This window comes from Copidosoma floridanum, unplaced genomic scaffold (assembly GCF_036245765.1).
Source record: "Copidosoma floridanum isolate Cflo_tuat_1 unplaced genomic scaffold, Cflo_Japanese_pri ptg000020l, whole genome shotgun sequence".
In the NCBI taxonomy this organism is placed as follows: domain Eukaryota; kingdom Metazoa; phylum Arthropoda; class Insecta; order Hymenoptera; family Encyrtidae; genus Copidosoma; species Copidosoma floridanum.
The window spans coordinates 39,937,263-39,951,799 of NW_028321897.1; positions in this window are offsets into that span (position 1 = coordinate 39,937,263).

Consider the following 14,537-nt stretch of genomic DNA (forward strand, 5'->3'; position numbering starts at 1 on the left):
TATTAAATGATGAACATTGTACTGCCAAAAGTAAAACGTCCCAAAACGGCATAGCGATACCAGCTTACTATTCTAGCGCCGTTTCTACTGTTCTGCTTGCTTCGGTACAATGTAATATGCGCATTGACAAGAAATTTTTTCAACCAGTGATGGCCAGGGAATGATTTTATATGATGGAATCCTATTTAGTGATCATGCTTATTATGTCTTGGGTATACGTGTCCAATGATTATGATATACATGGAATGCTTTATCGATTGCGATAAGTACAGTTAGAGGCGGTTAACTATAATATAGTTATGGATATTATCTGTTCGGCTTCGTACAACATCAACTAATGCCCTACTGTCGTTCCATTTTCAATATTGTCATTTCCATTTTATGTGCTCACTTCAAGTTTATTAACTTTGTATTAAGATGTTTCTTTCGTTTAGGATGTATAATGTGTGGCATCGATGACCTATGGCACCGGTTCTACGGAAGACGGGATGGCTCACTCTGCCCTTGCGTATAGTTATGACTTATTGTATTGTTTTTGAGAAATCTTGGAAACATTATTTATCGTCTTGATCTTGATATAGTAAATCTTGTATCGTCTTGATCTTGTCTTGAGATCTTGACATTCAATTTTTGAATCATTGAAGCTATAGATAGTCGATATAAAGCAACAGAAAGGTGACTTTTAGTGATATTTGTGGAAACGATTATACGCAAAACTTATATTATAGTAACATTAAAATTATTAAGAAACATATTTATGAAATATTTACATCTTGTACTCATTTTTTATTGAAACGTAGTCAAACTTTGATAAATTTTGTATTTTGTTTCACATTTTATGTTAAACCTCGATGACATTAATATAAAATAAAAGAGTAAATAAGTAAGCTCAAGAATTATTGAAAAATTCTTATTGATTGTTCAAATGAGGGCTCTATCGCTATTTTCTGCAAATTAAAAAAAAAAAAAGAAAGTAAATATTTAAAAGACTAGGTATCAATTTTTGTATCAGTTTTTGTGTAATAATACTTTTTTATATTTTTTCTTATCTTATCTTATCTTACTAATATATAAAGCAAAGTCGCTAAAACCGTTGTAATCGCTAACCGCGGAAACTACTGAACCGATTTTGCTGAAATTTTGCATACTAATTCTTCATGATTCCGAGTTGGTTTTAACATAGTTTTTTTCTTGAAAAACTTAATAGCAATAGCGATAAATAAGCTCAAAGTTTTGATATAATAAGCTAGCTTTGCGCTTTAGTTCAGTAGGATCCACTAGGTGGCATGGAGGTAAAATTGAAGCCACCTGCAACTAAAGATAGTGAAGAGTGGTTATAAGATGCCCCATCGAGTATACATTTGTCGTAGTCGATAATCGGCACTACACCAAGAAAAGATGAGTTCATCGTGCAACTGGGCATTCTGGCTACCGATGGTACTCTCCAGTGGAATACCAGGAAACGTTTCTCGCCAGAGCACAACCTGCTTGAGCACTTCAGAGCTTTGGGGCCGTTCAACTATCCAACCTAGTGTCATCAGAGAATTTTCTACTTCAAAAGAGAGCCAGGGAAGACGGCCCTGAATAGTACGGGCAGCCACAACGGCCTCCTTAGTGGTCGTCCCAACGATATATCTACAGAGAAAGTATTCTCCGCGCCCACTTTCCTGACTACCGATGAACGGTTGGTTATCTGAGGAACGACCTGAAGACGAGATAGTCTTTGGTCAGTGGCGTACTTTCTGTCATGTACGATCTCCGTACACAGAAACTGAAAGGATAAACGTCAAGCTACCCGCAGCTGACTCTTCGTCATCAAGAATTATAATAAGGAATAGCTGCAAGTTTCATCTCCGGCCCTTTTCAGGGCCATTACAAGTTCTTACGTTCCCTACTTAACCATAAATTTCATCGGTTCTTTTTAGGGGCCACCTAAGTTTAAATTACTGGGCCAACTTATACATTTTTACTACGATTTCCGGAGACGATTCGTCAACTCAAAGACTATGTAAAGCCGGCCTTTATTAAACCAAGTCAGTCATTCACTGGCAGACGTCACGAGGAGAGTTGTTCGTCGCAAGGCTGGGAACCCCGGTGAACGACGACCCTATATTACCCTCTCGACTTCAAGCATTCAACCAGGAATCACCGATCCTCTCCAAAGTTGTGCTAAGAGAACCTAACAGCTATGGAGAAAAAATAATAAACGTGAGCCTACGGCACAGTTACCAACGAGTAAGTATCATGAACCAATCTCCTCACCTTAGATCACCAAAATCACTGAACTCTGCAAAAAAAGAAGGTGCTTTGAACATCAACGTTTCCAGCGCAGCATCAAGGGATGTTAGGAAAGAGCTGTACAGTTATCTCCAATACTTCAGACGAAGGTTCCCTCCTGATCAGTCTGGTGCTACAACAGCAGGCCAGAGAAGATTACCGTGAGGTATAGAGACAATCACGTTTGCTCGAAACTTTAGTCAATAAAGAGTTTACTTAAGTATCTCATCGACCATTTTACGGATCATCGGACGTCGAACTACCTTGCCAACAAATATATAACAATGTAATAAAGTTGAAAAAAATAGCCTTTAGGGCTCACAAAAGTCTTAACTATGCCAAAAGTCACAAAAAGTCAATTGGAAGGAAAATTTCAAATGCATTTAACGAACAAATTTTTAGGCGCCAAGAAAATGACGCTAAACATTTATCGAGATTTAAGGAGCATCAACATCGAGAAAAGAGAAGAGGAATTAAGTGAGAGATTAGCTTATTACTATAACCCTCATAGTAATCTCTTGAATCTTCCAGATTTTTAAATAGGTAAAATATGTATTTGTTTTTGTGTGGTGATAAAAAAATGTAGAGATTAAGCTCTAGGACTTTGTTAATGTGGTAATAAAGTTGTGAGTTAAGAGAAAAAAATTTTTTAACTACATATTTTTCGTGAGTCTTAAATCTTAACAACTTTAAAAAATAGCCCATTTTTGTAGATTACACTGGAGAAACTGCAAATTAACGGCCTTGTAGGCCCAACGATTATTTTATGGCATATACATCCAAATAAACTGTATGAGTTCCGAACAAATATGTTTTCAATAAGAAAATTTTTGTTTTAAGAAGTGTCAGAAATAGATGTAAAATTTTTAACTGCAAACGTTTCACATTACATGTCAAGACACTACGATGCTCTATTTAGTGAGTCTTGGGCGAAGCCGAGACGGGGGGCCCACTAGTATTTTATATACGCATGTTATGGTAATTATAAAACTGCTCTGTATTATCTTGTTGCAACCACCCAGACTGTAGCGTTCTTGGCATGCATAAATTTTTATCGAACTATATCATCGCACAGTAAATTTTGTATTTTTTTTTTCTCGGAGACATTTTTTTCATGAAAAATTGTATTTTTATCTTAAATATTTTTGAAATTATACAGAACTTTATTGTACAGAATTCACAAGGAAAACGTCAACTTGAGCTCACGAAAAAAAAAAAGGTCGCCCTGTATAGCCCCTACGTAAGTACACCACGCGATAAGAGATAGCCCCAAGAACGAGCGCCAAACAAAAATCTAAGGCAAGGAGCAACAAAAGTTTTAGCGCGAGAGCCATCACCACGAGCTGACTTGGCTGCAACGTAGCATAGCGTGGCTACATCCCCTTTATACCCCAATACCCCATTCGGTGGTTATTATCATGCCTCGCTCTTGAAGAGAGCCAGGATGATTATTATTTTTTCGCCACTACCGACCGCCTAGTACCATCACCTAGATGACTCTAGGCTAGGATTTATGGACGTCAGTACTCAGGCTCATCGCTCACAAGTATTATACATAGGTATAAGGTGTTATGCGTCCAAGCGTGATACGCTGTACAGGAAGTACGTCAAGAGTGTCAAGATTTAGTTGACCGAGGACTGTAGATGTGGCGAGTGAGCTTTTTTCGCTTTGGCTGTTTCGTACCTACATAATGTACCAAATGGTGTTCAGTTGAGATTGAAAATTTAGAGGGGATACGAATACGGAGCATTATTGTTGAGTTGCGTGGTTTTGCGGGTCATTCCACTTTTTTGCGGATCCTAGGTTTTTGTTTCACTTTTACCCTTTAATTGGACCAAGCGATCAAGCTGTTTCACGAAATAAACGGATGGTGCTGCATTCAACACATCCAATCTCCTACATCCGGAAACTGGAAATGAAAAATCATCGGAGTTACCGATGTATGTATGACACCAATTCGAGAAATTCCGTCTGTACGCTTTATGACGACAGCGCGCATTGGCGAAAATTATACCACGACCTCAGCCAGATGCAGTATTTCAAATTATTCACGTTTACCGGGTGATGATGACATAATGCTCGTTTGAACGTGTCATTATCATCTGCTTATTTGAGGGGAAGCGCGTAAACTTTGTGTTCGTTAATGTCGGAGTATCACACGGACACCCGTTTTGTTTGTACTAACAAGTGCACTTAATTGATCGAATTCTGTATTTTCAACTTAATTTTCAGGCATTATATTAACCTTATTTTAATTTCGATTGGATGATAACATTAAAAATGGTTCCAGTTTCAACTAAGGACTGAGATAATTCATAAAATCAGAAAACTAATTTATGTAAAAGGGTAATAGTAGTACTAGTACATGAATAGCTTTTGGTATAGAAAGTCACCTTGTCAATCTTTTTTTTTTAAGGTATCAATAATCATACAATAACTTACAGCAAATTGTAAACTTCTGACGTTTATGATGAAAATATTTACCACGAAAATAGTCTACTCTTGTGGTACTTCACAATAGTAATTACAATGAGTAATAAAAAAGTTTACTGACGAAATTATATTGCTCCAACGGTGTGGCAACGCCGGAGTCGAGGACAGTGAGTGTGTAAGTTAGAGCTTTTTATGGCTATGTATGTACAATATGTATTACAGTAAAAACGTTGATACAACACTTTAGTCATGACTTGTACGAAATGGTTTTTTTTTTTTTTTTTTTTTTTTTTCGAGACACAGCACTGGAAGACATTGTATTCTCTATCGATCTTCTATAGTAAAACGTAAATAGAATAATGTATCGTAGATTTAGTAAAGAAAAAAAAACCGGTGACGTTGTGAGATTTTGTCTGTTACTACACTTCTTTATTATATTCTAGTGAAAACTTGTTGTTACGATTTAAAAACTGATCATTTTTTTTTCATCCTTCAAAACCCTGATGTTTATGTATTTAATTGATTCCTAACAGGAAATTATCTCTCTATTTCTAGTCTGAAACTTTAAAATATACTTGAAAAACATTTTGAATATTTTTTCATTTGCTTTGCTAAAGTTTTGTACCTGATCGTCAAAATGATACCTAAACCCAATCAACACTTTAAAAAGATTGGTTTTGTCAAAATTATGAAACAATATTATTAATTGTTTCTCGTTGAACATACTACTGAACAGGCCTTTATCTCCAGTTGTCGATATCGGTGTCGATAGGTTAAATCTTCATTTATTTTTTGTATCATCTGCTCTCGGTCAAAATGCAAACAAAATAAGGCAAAACAACTGCAGGACCTCGGTTATTGCGACCCCAATATTCGGAATGAATACTGAAAAAAAAAAAAAATTCCCATGCATGGCATCTGACCAACGGCAGGCAAAAAAGGGCTAATCTCCAGAATCGATTAATTGTCGGTGAGGCTTAGCGAGAGGCACGTATCCCTGGAATCACGCGTAGATCTCAGCCACGCGATAAATTGTGCTTCTCTTCACCCTCCCGTATGAGGCTTCCGTTTGGGCCCTCGTGGCTTTTTCAACCCTTTCTCTCTGTCCCTTTCTCCATCTCTCTTCTAGTTTTACTTTTTTGCACTGTGATTTATTTGCTTGTTTGCTGTAGTTTTACGGCATACTGAGGCACTACATCGTGCTCCCCTCCCCTCCTCTCTTTCTTTCGCGTCGTTAATACCTTCACGATTGATTTTCATTGATACCCCGTATGTCACTTTGAACATTGCGAAATTTTATTAAAAGTAATTTCATTAAAGCCATTTGCAATGATTGTCGAGCAACAGTTGTTCATATTGCAGTCACACACATCTCAAACGATACTGATTCCATATTATTATTTTCATAAATATTATCCACAAAACGCACCACAACAACATAACAAAAGACTTTTTCAACTGTTTCTAAGAAATTGAAATTTTTTTTTGTAATGTAACTACAGCAGTTGAGAGAAGGAAGTCGATGAGACCTCGGTACCGGAATTGGTAACGCTCTTTTCCAGCAAGAAAGAAATGTAGGTTCGAGGCCTGGTCAAGGTGGTAATTATTTCCAATTGCTCTGTATGACAAGTTTTCCACATACCCGTTGTTCAAGTAAAAAAACTAAATGAGTTGACTTTGCATATTCGCTATTGATAGAAAACGTGGATAAAAAAAATTGTCTATTCACATACAACATTACCCATTGAAATGAAATAGTCACCATCAAACGAATTTTTTTTATTGTTTGATGCTTCAGGGTTCCATCGAAATAGTAGATGAGCCACAACACCTGCGTAACGCAAAGTGGACCCTACATTCAACCAAAATTGAATGGCAAAGATAATAATACAGGTATACAACAACTAAGCCGTATCGTCAATTCGCTGTGTGCAGTATACTGAAACAGCGCCACCTGCATGGCAAGAAGGAGGCGCTGCTGAATAACACGATTACATAGCCTATTATGGGCTGCAAACTTTGTTAATTGTTTTTTTGTAGTTTTAATGCATTTTTGATACTTAAAGTATAGATTTTCAGTGTTAAGAATTTGTATAATACAGAAAACAATTTCTTGTTACATTATTTATTTATTTATTTTTTTTAACTGTGAAATAATAGTTTTTATCTGTTTGAAACAAATTCTTGACTCTGAAAATCGAGACTTTGAGTATTAATAATGCATTAAAACTATAAAAAATAATTAACAAAGTTTGCAGCCCACAACAGGCTATGTAATCTTGTTATCCAGCATCGTCTTCTTCTTGACGTAGAGGTGGCGCTGTTTCAGATTACTGCACATAGCGAATAGCCAGCGCTCAAGGGACAACAGTGGTTAGCGCACTCGAGTTAGCTCTCAAACAAACCCTGCCTTGGGTTAACAAAACCTACAGGGCGGGTGTACCTTTCTTACTTCTCGCTAGAATCAGACCCTCAACGACGCCCAGCTTTTTTTCATCAGAAACCTCCGAGCTGTCATAGCCACGCCACTGCCCTCACGAGCGCTCTCCCTTTTCTTGACACTGTTGTCATCGACGCACCAATGGGCCTCTTTTCTTTGGACAAAGACAAGTAAGTAAAGAAAAAAAAAGCGCTCGAGACCCCCACCCCCGTCATCAATACTACAAGTAGAGCCCCTGGTTTTTTTATACCTCGAGGAGCAACTAGGCATACTTAGGCAACATTAGTAATGAACGACCCTTGGTTCTCCCGCTGGAGCTAAATCAGATCTAGTGGCTTGGATCCTCGATAATACCCGAGCATCGTCTTTGGGAGCTGCGAGACACTTTTTTTTAATGCAAGGCTTCGATGATGAAGATGATTCGGGATGAGTGGTAGTACCTATAATGGCTCCTCTCGCCTTGCGCTGCGCATGAAAATTCGGCTACTGTTACGTTGGAGGGGCGCTCCAATATCGGGGAAATAGAGGTAAATAGGTATATGCGCAAAGAGGGCACTTTGGGCTGATGATGTACACATGTCATATTGTAGTACAAGATGATTATTTACAATGTACCCCTGACTTTACCTACACTCAAACACGTCTTCATTGTGCTTGGCATCTTTCCAAATATCGTAACAGGTTCATCACCCGCGCCCAACGTTCCGCAGAGTCCAGCCCACCTATAACAAATGTGGCATACTGTTCATGGGTAAATAGTGTTATGTAAGCTCACGCTCGCAGCCAGAGAGTTAAGTTGAGTGTTAATTGACGACAAGGGATTCAAGGTGTCCTACAATGTTTAAGCTCATGCGCGAGCTGCAGTCTTACAAATAAAATTGCAGTATACAAATTTTACGCAGCTTAAAGTAAATGAAATAAAATAAAAGTAAATAAGAAAGATAACAAAAAAGGTGACAAATATGTCTCACTCTCGTCCGTGCCTATCCATGCGTAAAAACTAACCCTAAAAAGTGCTTATGAAGTTAGCCTCGAAAACTGGGTAAATCGTAGCCTGAGCGTAACTTATGTGACAGCTCATTCCAAATACGTGGAATGGCAACGTGAAACGCACTCTGATAGCATGAAATGGATGCGCGTGCTATTCTCAGGTCACTAAGCGACGACGGGCGCCATATTCGTCCTGGGGTCTAAACACTAAGCGATTTGACATGTACAAGGGTTGACCACGATGAAGCAGAGAGTGAGTTTTATTGAATGAACCGAACCTTTAGATCTACACTGCACTTGCGCAATGCCCGGTACGAAGGATCAAAGGATTATTATCTAGCTGGACCAAGTGAGAGGAGCCAGTAACTTTTGTGGCGTGTGGATTCTGATGCGCTCATTTGCCCACGCAATTAAACGCCTGAAAATATTCTCAGCAGTAACAGAAGATGCTCCTCGAATCGGACAAAATTCGGCTGATAAACGAACTCTCGGTGTGCGATGGTGAGAGTTGACGAGCGTGTTCCCGTGCATACGTCATCATACGTATGTGAACACAAAGAGCATCGCCTTCGTTATTCTCCTCCACCACTTCTCGGATAATCATCGAGGTGCTTACGCTTATCGAAGGGAGAGAGGGAGAGAGAGAGAGAGGGAGAGAGAGAGAGAGGGAGATTAACCACGTCTGGTCCCTCTCTTGTCTTGTCGTCGCTCAACTTGTTGTTCCCGTGGCGCAGGTCAAGTGTATTACATGCTATATACAGGACACGAGATGTATTAACATGTAGGAGCGAGCTTGCGCTTGACGTGACGTTGATGTATAACGAGAGAGTTCGTCGTTGGCTCAGTGGTGAGCATGCTAGCCACCGAAACAACACAGTTCAAGGGGTCGTGGGTTCGATTCCCGGTCGGGATACTAATATTTTTTCTGATGGTTCTTGCCGGGTATCGAATTTATGAAACTGACTTAGGATATCTTAAGATAAAGATTTAGTTTTTAAGATGAAAAGAAAAATAAAAAAGCGATTAAAAAATAAAGAATTATGACGAGCTCTCGATAACCGGTCCTGCGTGACTGGGGAGATAAAAAAAAGATATGATATGCGAATAATAAAGAACAAAAATGTTATGACAAGCGAAAATAAGAGAAATATATAATGATACGATGAAAACGACATGTTAAAAAGACAATGTAAATGTTGAATGAATAAAGACTGTGTACATACCTATAGTAGGTCAGTACACTATGATATAAAAAAAAAAAAATGTATAACGAGAGACAGTACACAAGCATAGGTACATCTATGGATAGCTCAGTTAGGTATAGGTTGGACAATGTCTGACCCGGTGGAAAGGAAAGGGGAGATGATTCATCCTTACGCCAGGACAAATAGGTATATTTACGTACGCAAGGCACAGGGTGTACGTGGCGCTGTGAACGCTAAACTGATGGAATGTAATTCATGCCCCGTGTGCGAGTGAGTCCGCGCGTGTGTGTGCACGTCATGCATGATTGTGGGAAGCACTCGAAGTCGGCTATTGTACGCTTCAAAAGAGTCTTTCTCTTTCAGGCATTGAATGATGGTCTTTTCTACGTATAATGTAGTGTAAGGAATTTTAAAAATCCTGGTCGCTGCAAACGGCTCATTGTGTGACATTTTTTTTGGGCTACTGGGGTGATTATTTATTTTATTAATTAGATTGAATTCAATTTTTCACAGAGGACTTTTTATTGGACTTTACCAGATGTGATTAATCTTGTAGGAACTTTTACTAAAAGAGACAATGCAGACGTTGCTGATTTGCTGTACTTGCCTTTGTCCATCAGGCTGCAAAAAGACTCCTTTTTTTTACCGATGAAACCGTGTCCTGTATTTTAAGTACGTGATTTTTAAAATACAATTGAAAACATAATTAGATGTTATCAAATTATTTGAAATAATGAAATTAAGTAAAAAAAGTACATTTAGGATGTTTCATATAAAGTATTTTCAATACTTTTATTTAATTTTATTTAAATATTATTATTTAATATTTTTTGTATTTAAATACGGATCATGGAAGTATTTTATTTTTTTATTTATAACAACACATCTTTAATATTGTAATTTAAATAATGAAAGCAGATGCATTAATTGAAATTGTTAAGTACTTAAAATATATGGATCCAAATACAATATTTGTTACATTATTTTATTTTAGCTGCTATTTCAGATGCAATAACGAATAAGTTATATTATTAAGTTGATTGACTCAAATAACGCAATTAAATGTTTGAATAACTTCAATTAAAACTTCAGATTAAGTATCTCAGAGTATTTAAACTATATCACATACTATCCACTTCTGATCACAGGCAACTTTTGATCGTAGTATTTTTTTGACTCAGCAAGTTTTTTTTTAATCGGAAACTGTTCAAAAGAAATTCTTCTAAGCGACCTTATTCATACCAATCCCATAATATTTCCAACGAAATGCGACAAGTTTCAAAAGAACATCGAAGACGGAATTCTTTTCAGGACGATATAACGGATGATTTTCCACGGAACGCTTCGTATGTGTACGTTGAAATTGGATAAAGGAAATGTAACGGTAGTTTGACTCACCATTGCGCGGTCAGCCTTTTTTTGTGGCCTCGTACGTGCTGAGAACTCATGAGTATATAACTTTAATAACTTTGTGTTTTTTTTACTTCATACTATTCTATTTTTCTTTCGTTTCTTTTCTTTTTCTTTCTTTTTTTTTTTTTCTTCTTTTTTTTTTTTTTTTTTTTTCTTTTTTTTTTTTTTTTTTTTTTTTTAACAACTTATTATCAACCTGTTGCAAATGCGTATTTAATGATTAACCAAAAAGATATGCTACCATCGTTTCGGAAGAAAAACGGGATTTCGCTTTGCTGCACGAAAACCCTATACAGTTTGGCTCAACTAAATTAACTCAACTTGTACAAGTACAGAAGGTGGGAATTGACTCAAAAACGAAGTATGAGCTGCAACGTTGATGGAGCAAATTGACATTCCACCGCAGATGTATTCGCACGGTTGGAACAGAAATGCTACGACTCCAAAGAGAAAGTGTCTCCCAGAGCATAAATATACCGTTGAACCCTATATACACAGCAGCTCCTCGAGCTCGGCACGGCGTCAAATTATCCAGCTCCAAACATATGAAAGTGCGGGATAAGTATAACAAATTCGCGAGAGCAGGCAGGGGCGATAAGTCGACAGAAAAATTTTCTCATTCTTGTCGAGAGGGAGGAAAGAAAACAAAAGAAGAAGTCACGAGATTCGCGGGGCGTGGCTTCTCGCGAGCGGGCTCTGGAAAATCATGCCGCGAAAAGTAGTACTATCGGATTTGCCGAGAGATGCTTCGGGAGCTTGCTAGTACCGAGCGAGCCGAGGTTTTTTTCTTCGTCTTCTTACGTGCGTCAGGGGAAGGTGGGGGAAATAAAATGACAAAAGCTACGTCCCTGATCTCCTCCTCGAGATCTCCTGTACATCCGTATGTGGGAGACGAACGAGTTGGGGGATCCCTCCTCGAGTACCACCGTATCGTCGCTATCATATGCTAGCTTTGTTATTTCAAAGCTGCCCCTCGTCGGTTCCTTGTTATTTTTTTCGGGCCGCCGCGCACGGCAATTGCCCGAGTCTTATACTTCCACCTGCTTGCACGTATACCCTATACGTTCTCGGGAATTTCACAGGGCGTTAGTGAGCTGACAAGCTGCTTGTGGCCTCGTCGATGCATCATGCGAGGATTACGTATCGGGAACGCCGCAGCTGCAATTTCGCGTCCGCACGAGTTCGTATTTGTTACTCTACTTTCTTCTCTCGTCTTCGTTGGGCCCCGAGAAATAATAGCGGATCAGAGCTGATTACTGTCCAAATGATTGGCTCCATCATAATTAACGTGTAGGTGAAGCGCAAACCCGTTCGAATGAGCCACGAACAAAGTAACAGATTGGCACAGATGAGAATCTTATGGATTTTTTTACAAGTTCTTCATTGAATGAGGATCTCCATTTTTTTTTTGCGTCTTCGGATCATTGATTGACTTTCTGAATGTATTGACGTTATACTTCTATAGGCGCTTCGGGTAAAACCGTTACTACATAAACTGGCTAAGAACTCGTCACCATGTTATAAGCCCATTTACGCATTTACGTTGACGAGTTTCTAACCAGTTCAAGTATGTATAGTAGTTTTCTACCAGGGGTGTTCTGTCCCGCAGAGTAAATCAACGATTTCAGATTGGTGACCTTGAGAAAAAGTGTAACGGAAAAATTTTACTTCATTCTCCCCTTTCGCCCCGCCCTTCTTGACGTACTTCGGCACCCTCCCCTACACCATGCACGCCGAGATACACGCCACCACACTACACGACGTCATAGCACCACGCTACAGCACACATTTTGAATTTTACTTTTTTTTTCTTTTAACAAATTTATTAAAAAAAAAAAAAAAAAAACAATTTCCATAGAAATATGAAACCTCGATCTTGCACACTGGCCAAAGCCCTTACTCACTTTGCTATGAGCCGGCCCGACAATGGAAAACCGATTACTTCATTTTTTCTTTCAGTTCGTAACTAGTTTTTAATGTACATTATTTTCAATGTAAATTTTTATTTATTGTGTGTTCATTCATTTGGTTAAGTTATATATTGAATAAATAAATAATTTATTTAATGAAATAGATTTTTTTGGTACATGTTTTTTTTTTTTTTAATGTGGAAATTAGTATATATTAGCAGAGCAGCTTTCGTATGTATTAATAAACATTTCTTTAACCTTAAAAATGAAAAAATAATTGCTTACACAATTTTTTCACAAATTTTTATAATTTTAATGCAAATTTTTAAAATTAAACATGTAAAAGAGGGTACATTTAAACGATCTGCAATTTTTTTTGGGTATTTCTTATGGTATTTTTAGTACACTTTTGATACTTGAATGATATCTGTCAAAAAAAACCTATGTGTGATAAACGTCCTGAAAGAACATTCACTGGCATGTAATACTAACCTATTAAAGAAAGTGCTACTACATGATAGTTTTTTCTTAACCTTTTGTATACAATTATGTTTTTGGTATTAAATATAAAGTAGGAATGAGTGATGTAATCAGCGTAGGAAGTAGGAAGTTGTTTTGCAATTATCGGAAGATTCCATGAAAGTGCACAGTCTTGTACTGTCCAGCCTCCATATTGTTTATATTGTACTGTACCATAATGTACTGTTTATAACTGTTCAGTTATAAAGTATTTAAATATTTATTATAACCACACCCAACTACCGTAGGTATACCCATTTCATCGATACAGTTTTTTTTTTTTTTTTGTATTACAGTGCTCTACGTCCGGCTCCTTTAATAAGGGCACTATTATGGGCACTTAGCACTTTGGAGAAGGAAGGGAAGAGGGATGGGAGGCCTCCCATTACTGGGAGGGGGGTAGGGGAAAATTAAGCAATTATGCTGCGAGGAGGTCGCCTAAACCCTCCTCGAGGAGCATTGCGTGGTGAAAAAGCACATATAAAAAATCACAGAGGTACTTGCCTGATAAGTCGCACTGGCCGGAAATCGAACCACGGTCTCCCACGTGCCAATCCACGACCTAGCCGACTGAGCCACCGCGCGCTCCCATCGATACAGTTGTACCTCCTTTGTACACAATATCCTTTCATAGAAGGTATATTTATATTTGTAAAAGAGCGCGCGGTGGTTCAGTCGGCTAGGTCGAGGATTAGCACGCGGGAGACCGTGGTTCGATTCCCGGCCAGTGCGACTTTTCGGGCAAGTACCTCTGTGATTTTTCACACGTGCTTTTTTACCACGCAATGCATCTCGAGGAGGGTTTAGGCAACTTTTTTGCAGCCAAAATTGCCTAATTTCCCCTACCCCCCTCTTGTAATGGGAGGCCTCCCATCCTTCTTCCCTTCCTTCTCCCAAGTGCTAAGTGCCCATGCTAGTGCCCTTATCAAAGGAGCTGGACGTAAAGCACTACAATATAAAAAAATTAATTATTTTTATAATTACATTATCTGCCATATAATTTTATAGACGTATAACTTCTTACTTGCGGGTACCCAAGCACCCATTGTCTACTGCTTTTTGAAACATTTTATCAGAAACATACTTCACTTGATGTATTTATTACTTTCGTATATCGGTTGATCCACACAGTGTAGACAAAATTGTAAATATATAATTGAACGATTATCTAAAAATGCATCTCTAAAAATTGTTATTAACCCATAGCGTGCATGTAAACACAGTGTGCGGAATTCTTTTCTTGCGCCCTCTCTCCTTTCATTAGACGGACACCAGCGGCGCTGCCGAATCCATGCTCGAGCTCCGACAACCGTCTTTCTCGACCTAGGAGAAATAGGCCAGGCAGAGGA